General features: G+C 42.8%; 1 long non-coding RNA gene across 1 annotated transcript in view; it reads right to left on the bottom strand.

The window, feature by feature from the left end:
- Positions 1–1,547: 1,547 nt before the first annotated feature.
- The window catches only part of LOC106519944 (uncharacterized), a 62,958-nt gene continuing 54,975 nt past the window's right edge, over positions 1,548–9,530 (bottom strand). Inside the window, exon 5 of the long non-coding RNA XR_001310493.1 lies at positions 1,548–1,914. This is a non-coding gene — a long non-coding RNA (uncharacterized LOC106519944). The remainder of the gene's footprint in view (positions 1,915–9,530) is intronic.

Genomic DNA, 9,530 nt, shown 5'->3' with positions numbered 1-9,530 from the left:
TTATTGCACAGTCTGACCTTCAGGGTGAGGACTGTCAGCTGTGTTTTGTGTACTCTTTTGTTAGTTTTACATGTTTTGGATCCTCGTTGTTCTTTAAATGTTAGTTTGAGCTCAAATAAAATAAATTTAAAAAATAAATAAATGTTATTAAAGCAGCAGCAGGAGGCTGGTGAGGCAGCAGCCATCTGCTCGTCCTCCCAGAGAAACGGGATATTTTTACCAGCAGGAGCTGAGAAGCCATCAAACACCTGCCTGTTAGCAGTGTTAGCAAAGTTAGCAGAGTTAGTAGTGTTAGCAGAGTTAGCAGTGTTAGCAGAGTTAGCAGTGTTAGCAGAGGTAGTAGTGTTAGCAAAGTTAGCAGAGTTAGTAGAGTTAGCAGAGTTAGCAGTGTTAGTAGTGTTAGCAGAGTTAGCAGTGTTAGCAGAGGTAGTAGTGTTAGCAAAGTTAGCAGAGTTAGTAGAGTTAGCAGAGTTAGCAGTGTTAGTAGTGTTAGCAGTGTTAGCAGAGTTAGTAGTGTTAGTAGTTAGTAGTGTTAGCAAAGTTAGCAGAGTTAGTAGTGTTAGTAGTGTTAGCGAAGTTAGCAGAGTTAGTAGTGTTAGCAGTTAGTAGTGTTAGCAAAGTTAGCAGAGTTAGTAGTATTAGTAGTGTTAGCGAAGTTAGCAGAGTTAGTAATGTTAGCAGAGTTAGTAGTGTTAGCAAAGTTAGCAGAGTTAGCAGTGTTAGTAGAGTTAGTAGTGTTAGCAAAGTTAGCAGAGTTAGTAGTGTTAGTAGTGTTAGCGAAGTTAGCAGAGTTAGTAGTGTTAACAGTTAGTAGTGTTAGCAAAGTTAGCAGAGTTAGTAGTGTTAGTAGTGTTAGCGAAGTTAGCAGAGTGAGTAATGTTAGCAGAGTTAGCAGTGTTAGCAGAGTTAGTAGTGTTAGCAGTGTTAGCAGAGTTAGTAATGTTAGCAGAGTTAGCAGTGTTAGCAGAGTTAGTAATGTTAGCAGAGTTAGCAGTGTTAGCAGAGTTAGTAGTGTTAGCAGAGTTAGTAATGTTAGCAGAGTTAGCAGAGTTAGTAGTGTTAGCAGAGTTAGTAATGTTAGCAGAGTTAGCAGTGTTAGAGTTAGTAATGTTTGCAGAGTTAGCAGTGTGAGCAGAGTTAGTAGTGTTAGCAAAGTTAGCAGAGTTAGTAGTGTTAGTAGTGTTAGCGAAGTTAGCAGAGTTAGTAGTGTTAGCAGAGTTAGCAGTGTTAGCAGAGTTAGTAATGTTTGCAGAGTTAGCAGTGTTAGCAGCGTAACTGTTTGCTTTTGTCACAGGATGATGATGTCACAACAAAAGTCAAGCACCAACAGTAAAGGATGTGTTCTTTCTGAAATACATAAGTGTAAACTTTAACATTTAGCCACAGCATTTAGGATTTAACTTTTACATTTGAATTTATACATTTAGATAAAGGATTTAACATTTAAATGTAACATTTAGTAAAAATAAGCAACATCTAAGAACAGTGATCTAAATAATAAAATATTTTGGTGACATTTTTTATATTAGATTTTAAACTTGGCATCTCGTAAGGCAGGACTCCGGTGTGGACCGTACAGAACCCTCTGTTTTCAGACACCTCAGCGTTTGTGTAAAGGTGTTTGACAGAATCGGTCCTGCGAGCCTTCGGCTGAGTGCTGCCAGCGTGTTTACATTCAGGCCAGCCGAGGATGATGGATCACAGCTCGTGTCCCGGTACCGAGCCCAGTCTGCTTCCCTCTGACCATGAAAGGTTTGCCCCGCGCTGCCGCTCGTCTTCACGATTAATGGCCGCCGTGCCGAGCCTTCTCTGCCCTCTCTGACGTCTCTGGGTTTTTGAACAACTTCCAGGACATTTTTACAGACTGGATCCGACGGACCAGAACCCAGTGGCATCAGTTTCCAATACAAACATCTGCAGAGAGACAGAGAGGACACATCAGTCAAACACTGACTGTAAACCTCAGAGAAGGTCCTGCAGAGACTCAGGAGCCTCTGACACCTTTAATCCTCTCTGCAGTTCTACAAAACCAGCCTGGGGTTTGGGTCTGACAGGTTTTCATCAGTCTGGGTCCAAGATCTGGTCTGGGTCCAACAATCCAGAAAGTCCACCAGTGTCCCTGTCTACCAGTGTTCTCATCCAATAGAGCCCCTGTCCAACAGAGTCCCTGTCTACCAGAGTCCCTGTCCACCAGTGTCCCTGTCTACCAGAGTCCCTGTCNTGATGTCATTAAGATTTTAGAGAAGCAACAAGACACAAGAAATACAGGAAGTTAAATATTCATCCGTCCATCCATCCATCCATCATCCATCCATCCAGCCATCATCCATCCATCATCCATCCATCCATCCGTCCATCTATCCATCCATCCATCCATCATCCATCCATCATCCATCATCCATCCATCCATCCATCCATCCTCAATCCATCCATCCTCAATCCATCCATCATCCATCCATCATCCATTCATCGATCCATCCATCATCCACCATCCATCCGTCATCCAACATCCATCCATCCATCCATCCATCCATCCATCCATCCATCCATCCATCCATCCATCCAGCAGCAGGTTATCACCCATCAGCTTCAGGTTGTTGTTGTGTGAATATATATTTTGTGTTACTGATTTTATGACTCTAGGATTCTTTGATCTATTTTGACTTTAAGACAGTAAACCTGTGATTTTCTCTCTGAACATGTCTGTCAGACGGTCCCAGTCGTCCTGGATCCTGTTAGATCTGAGTCTGTTGGTGTTCAGAGGAGGTTTTTACTCCGTTGCCTCCTGCTGGTGGATCAGGTTTAAATTCTTTAAATCTACAAACTGACTATAATCAGTCATAATTTAAATATTTTCTAACAAACATGTTGCCAGGGGCTCTGTACAAATATGATCAACACAAATCCTGAGAACCAACAGAACCAGGACCTGGTTCTGAGGTCCACTGAAGTCCAGATGAGTTGAGTCTAAAAACTGTTTTCAGCTAAATAATAAACATAAAGAAGGACAGATTGTTTTGTGTCGACTGGTCTCCTRCTCTGTTCTTGGACGGAGGGTCTCACACTGCGCAGGCTGGACTGGCCCCCCCGTCCCCCCTTTGACAGAGTCCAGCTATTCTTCTGTCTCAAAAGCTCTGTTGGACGTCTCCACTTCAGCTCTGAGTTTGTGTCAGAAGAGCTGCTCGTGTCTCCGGGACGTCTTAATTCCACCAACAGTTCTCAGCATCAAACAGCCGAAGCTCGGCTCATATATGAGTCAAAGAAAAACAGGGTAAACAGAACATTATCTAAAAGCTAGAAGCATCTAATGGCTAGTGAAATAAAAGCCGAACTKTAGTAAAAGAAGGTAGGTAGGTAAAAGAAGCCAGAAGTTATCTAAAAATAAAAGCAGAATAAGGGCGGAAACAGCAAAACCTTAGTTACTGGTAGCAAAAGCACAGCTAAAAGTAGTAAAGGCTAGCTAAAATTATTAAAAGCTAGCTAAGCATCAAAAGTCTAGCTAAGACTATCAAATGTTGGCTAAAAATGTCAAAACCCTAACCAAACGGATCAATATCCAAGTTAAAAAAATTTATATTGTTAGCTAAAATTATTCAAATTCTAGCTAAACATAGCAAAAGCCTGGCTAAAAGTGTCAAAAGCCTGGCTAAAAGTATCAAAAACCTAGCTAAAAGTATCAAAAACCTAGCTAAAAGTATCAAAAGGTTGGCTCAAAGTATCAAAAGCTTGGTTAAAAGTATCAAAAGCCTGGCTAAAAGTATCAAAAGCCNTCCACCAGTGTCCCTGTCTACCAGAGTCCCTGTCTACCAGAGTCCCTGTCTACCAGTGTCCCTGTCTACCAGAGTCCTAATCCACCAGTGTCCCTGTCTACCAGAGTCCCTGTCTACCAGTGTCCCTGTCTACCAGAGTCCTAATCCACCAGTGTCCCTGTCTACCAGAGTCCCTGTCCCAAGTGGTTGTCCACCAGTGAATACCATCTTCATGGTCTGAGAGGGCCAAGAAAGACCTGGACCTGGTTTGGACCCAGGTTTAGAACCAGTCTGGACCCGGGTTTGGAGCCAATCTGGACCCATTCCTCCTGAGTACCTGTCTGTAGAAAAGCCCTTCAGAACCATCAGGTCCTCCTGTTGGATCCAGAACAGGTGGACCCCTCTGAGTCAACACCAGCAGCTGGACCGTGGTCCTGCTGAGGACCAGAACCACCAACAGAACCCACTCACCATCTGAACACTGACTTCTATCTGAGCTTCAGACCAGTCTTTGAGTCCAGCCTGTCTATTAGAAGTGGGTCAGTGTGTCCACCCAGAACCAGCCTGATCAGAACCTCAGGAGGTTTTGCTCTCCGTTGTCCCGGTTCAGTCGGGTCGAGGAGCCAACGAGTCCAGAAGATGATTTAAGATCTGAGGTGACACCRAGGAGGGGGGGGTGGGGAGTCTGGTCCGGTCCAAACAAAGCTTCCTGGGTACAGAGAGCTGGAGACCCGCTCCAGGAATAGCTCAGGTCTCAGTCAGAGCCTTATAAAGCCCGGTACAGAGTCCAGATGCCAGGGACTGAGCCGTGTCTGGTTCTGAGGGTCCAGAGATGAGCTGAGATACTGAGGAGGGTTTACAGGTTCTGTGTCCCGGTTCAGGTTCTGACAGGTTCTGTGTCCCTGTTCAGGTTCTGACAGGTTCTGTGTCCCTGTTCAGGTTCTGACAGGTTCTGTGTCCTGGTTCAGGTTCTGACAGGTTCTGTGTCCCGGTTCAGGTTCTGACAGGTTCTGTGTCACCTGTGAGGACTTCAAACCAACAACAAACAAAATATATTTTAACTTTAATCAAGTATTTTAACCAATAAATAAACWTTAATACATGAAAATAATATGTGAAAATACACATTATTACATGCAAAATATTCATAAAACATGTAAAATACACAAATACATGTAAATATACAATAATACAAGTAAAAACATGTAAATACACAATACATGTAAATATATGTAAAATACACATTATTACATGCAAAATATTCATAAACACATGTAAAACACACAATAATACATGTAAATAAAAGTGAAATACTCATTAATATATGTAAGTACACAATAATACATGTAAAACACACATAAATCATGCACCTTCAGTGTCAAACAGCAGCACAGCTGCTAAAAGGATCTATAATGATTTTTATCTATGAAAGTTTTATTTTGTGCTGAAAAATGTTCGTTTGAACAGAAACGTTTCTCTGTGTTTAAATCAGATGTAGGAGGGACTCAGCTCAGTGAAGTGTCTCATTGTCCCAACGTCCAGCTGGACAAACACCGTCCCACCGGAGTGTGGGGGTCACCTCGGTGGGTCCATTCTCTGTTGTTCACCTGGGGCCAGATAAAGGGTTAAGAAGGGCCATGTCTGGCCCGTGAGCCTTAAGTTGGACAAATAATATAAATAATGAAAATAAAACCTGAAYAGATCCTCTGTGTGGCATCGAGGGGCAACAACAGTGGTTATCTTAATGAGGATGGTTCTGGTTCCTCGTCAGCCGGAACAGGAGTCGGATTCTGACCCAGGAGGTTGGCCCGGCCCGGCCCAGATAAACAGAACCAGGGAAACAAAGTGTTCAAGGTGATCCGGGCCGAYGTGGGAGAGCAGCTCAGTATCTGTCAAACTGGGCCCTCCAAGGTCGTCTGGGTTGGGATCCAACAGGAAGTCGGAGGTTCTGCAGGTCGGGTCGATCGGACCTGAAGCTTTCCTGTTTGTGTTKCAGGCAGAAGCTGGTTTTTAATTAGATGGACCGGTTCTGGTTCTGCTCTGTAATCTGATGTCWTTACCGGGTCGCAGCCGTGATTAATGACATCACCACTGCCACGCCGAGACAAACGAGTGAGTTCTTCATGTTGGTTCTGCTCAGATCCTTTAACTCAGTCTGAGTCCAGTTCTGCAGAACCATCGACCCAAAACAGCTGAAGGTTTCCATCATGTGAGGATTATAAAGAATTTACACAAACATCACGGCAAATAAAAGACGTTTTTACATTTTTTTCCTCTTGTTTACAAAAAATCTGCACAAAAAAAGTTCAACTGATGATGAAAAACAACTTAAAATGCAGAAAAAAGATGAAGAATTAAATTTAAATCAAAATGTAATAAATCTAAACGTCTATAAAAAGAAGCTGTAGAGGCTTTAGACGAGTTACTGATGTTAAAAACAGCCAAAACAGCAACTGAACTAAAAAAAAACTCTAGCTAAAAATGAAGCTAATCCACTAAAGTGGATTCCAATGAGCTGAAAGTTTAAAGAATTTGAAAGGTTTTGATGAATTTTAAAGAAAAAAAGTAAAAAATAAAATAAAACTAAATATTTCTAAAAGACGTTTTGAAAGGAGAACAGCTGAAGTAACAAAGTCTGACATTATTAGTAATAAAAACAGGAAAACAGTTAAATATTTATTGTTGAACCTGATCCAGAGTTCCTCAGATGGGTCGGGTTTCAAATCAAAGGTCTGGATTTACTGGTCCATCTACATCACGTGTCAAACTTAAGGCCCGTGGGCCATGTGTGGCCCACCACTTTATTTTAAATGGCCTCTGAGAGCTTCAAAGATGTATTAATGTCTTAAAATAAGCTTCTTTAAAGMCTTTAACTACATCTCCCATAATGCATCTTGATMATTTTACCTGCAAAATGACCCCACCCCACCAGCAGGTGGCGCTGCACAGGGTTCAAAAGTTGCCACTAGTCGTCATAATTACGCCGCATTTTCACCCTCTACTTTTACTGTGGCCCAGCTGTACTGGGAAGTGGGAATTTCCCCACATACAAGTCGTAAATTTAAACTGGAAGGCCCTTCCAGTGGAAATTCCCTGTTGGAAAGTGGGAGAGTTCAGAATTCAAGATGGCAGCTACTCTTACTCTCTTACTTTTATTTTAAGTAATTTATTTAAAGTTTTATTTTAGTATATTATTTATTTATTATTTTTTGTTAAGTTTTATTTTAGTATTTCTGTATTTATTCCACATGTAGTCAGTTGTACTCGTAGTACTTTTCATCATTTATAAGAGGACGAGTTAAAACACTGTTTCTGAGCAGGAAACACCAGGTAGAGCTCAGTCGGTGTTTGTTAGTGATGATCAGGAAAACGCATTTAGTGTTTTTCTAAAAGTCCCACTGAGACGAGACCCCCCGGGACCCCCAGGAGGACCTAAAGAGGTCAGTCTGGACCTGCTGTCTCAGTATCAGGTGGGTTCATCACATAAAACCTCCTGCTGCCAAATCAAGTTAAAGTTCAGAAAAACTCTCCTTCAGTTTTTGACTGAAAACAAAAAGTTGAAGTGAAGACGTGAAGGACGTCAGCTCAGGGACACAGAACTGGTTCTGGCGTCTCTTCCTGTCCACTTGTCCTCGCTGATGGACACGGAGCAGGAAGTCTGCAGGGAAGGAACAAAAACTAAAAAGCGTTTCAATCTCCCATCATCGCCTGCTGCTAGCAGGAAGCTGACTGACAGAAGCGCCACACAGAGTCCGGCTGCAGAACTCTGGACGTGTTCATGTGGTTCTGCTGGTTCTGTTTCTGTTCGTGTGTCTGTAAGAGGACAGAATCCTCTGTTAGTAAACTTCATGTTAAACTGTAACGGACCTCAGCAGACCTGTAAATAAACGGTCCTGCGGCGCTGATGGAGGACCTCCGATGTGAACTCTGGCCTCTGGCCGGCCCACAACAGTTCACTGTGTGAGACCGGTAACCCCGGTAACGCTGTCAGAACCGGTCCTCTCCAGAATCGGTCTCAGAGACGGGAGCAGAGAAAGGGGACGAGTTTTTTACTGTAATCTGAGTGAAAACAAGGCTTTCATATGGAGCCAGGGAGCCGGCGAGGCTCTGTCCTCTCTGCAGATATGAGTGGCAGCTTCTTTAGTTTAGTGCAAACATCTTCCTCCTCCTCCTCCTCCTCCTCCTCCTCCTCCTCTCTGGTCTCCCTGCTTTAATTACTAATTTAATTATTTCTGGGACATGGGTCCCAGCAGGCTTCCAGAAAAAAACCTTAATGTCCTAAAGCACTTTAATAACAGCTAAAGTGTCTCAAAGTCTGTTAAAGTACATTAATATATTATAAATATGGCGCAGATTTGAGACGGTTGTTGACTGTCACACAGCAGTGACTACAAGTTTGTAACWGGTGGCAAAGCCCGCTCATTAATTATTAATAATTAATGATAGGCCTGCACCAGGAACTGAGAAGACTGTTAGCACTGGAGAGGCTAGCAACTAGCATGCTTAGACTAGTGTTAGCATTAGAGCGGCTAATGTCGAGCATGCTTAGGCTAACATTAGCATTAGAGAGGCTAATATTTAGCATTCCTAGGCTGGCATAGCATTAGAGAGGCTAATGTCTAGCATGCAGACTAGCGTTAGCATTAGATAGAATAGTGATTAGCCTGCTTAGATTAGCATTAGCATTAGATAGAATAGTGATTAGCATGCAGACTAGTATTAGCATTAGATAGCATAGTGATTAGCATGCTTAGACTAGCATTAGCATTNCCTGGCTAAAAGCTGGTTAAAATTTAAAAGTAGCAAAAGGCTGGCTACAAACTAATAGCATAAAAACAAGCTGAAATTAGAAGAGCACTACCTGAAAAGTAGCTAAATGCTAGCTCAAATCTAAAAGTAGCAGAAAAGTATCTACAAGCTAAAAGCATCTAAAGTCTTATTAAAAAGGCAGAATGGTAGATAAAAAAGCTAAAAACCTAAAATAGAATGTAGCTAAAGGCTCAAAGCAGCAAAAGGCTAACTATAAGCTGAAACCAGCAGAAAACTAAGTCAGGAGGAGCTGAAGGAATCTTATCGTGTTTGTTTATGTTTAATAAAGTTCAGTGTTTTGAAAAACACAAAAGTTAAAGAATGAGCCATCCTTGGAGCTACTGGTTCCCATACCCAGCAGTCCCAGTGCGAGGGGCGGGCGACACCCGTCAAAGTTACCAGTTAACCTAACAGTCATGTTTTTGGTCTGTGTGCCTGGAGAAAACCCACACATGCACAGAGAGAACATGCAAACTCTACCCAGAAAGGTCTCCGGGCCGGGATTTGAACCGACGACCTTGCTGAGAGGCATGTCGCCCAACGGTGCTTTATTTGTCATCACTCTGTGCATGTGACCCATCCCACATGAGAAACACCCAGGTGGAGCAGCGGCAGCCATGTCAGCACCCGGGAGCAGTTAGGGTGCCTTGCTCAAGGACACAACGACACGTGGGCACGGCGGGGCGTGGTGCCAATGCGGCTGCTCTACACCGCAGCCTAAAGAATGAGCCGAATGTTTTAATATGTGAACAGTTACAGCTCTTAGAGTGCAGAAAATAAACTAAAAAAACCAAACTAAAAAGAAAGAAATGCTGACTCAGCATATCTCTAACTGAGGCTGCAACAACCTGTGTTTGTGTTTCTGACTGATTCTGCGTCACATTTTAAAGGTTTGATCACTAAAAACCTGAAAGCCAGAGCGGTTCCCATGAAAAGCGTCAGACATGAAGAGGAGGAGGAGGAGGAGGAGGA

This window comes from Austrofundulus limnaeus, unplaced genomic scaffold, assembly GCF_001266775.1.
Source record: "Austrofundulus limnaeus strain Quisiro unplaced genomic scaffold, Austrofundulus_limnaeus-1.0 Scaffold85, whole genome shotgun sequence".
Classification (NCBI taxonomy): domain Eukaryota; kingdom Metazoa; phylum Chordata; class Actinopteri; order Cyprinodontiformes; family Rivulidae; genus Austrofundulus; species Austrofundulus limnaeus.
Note: the sequence above shows the minus strand (reverse complement) of the source record. Positions and strands in the feature narration are given on the sequence as shown.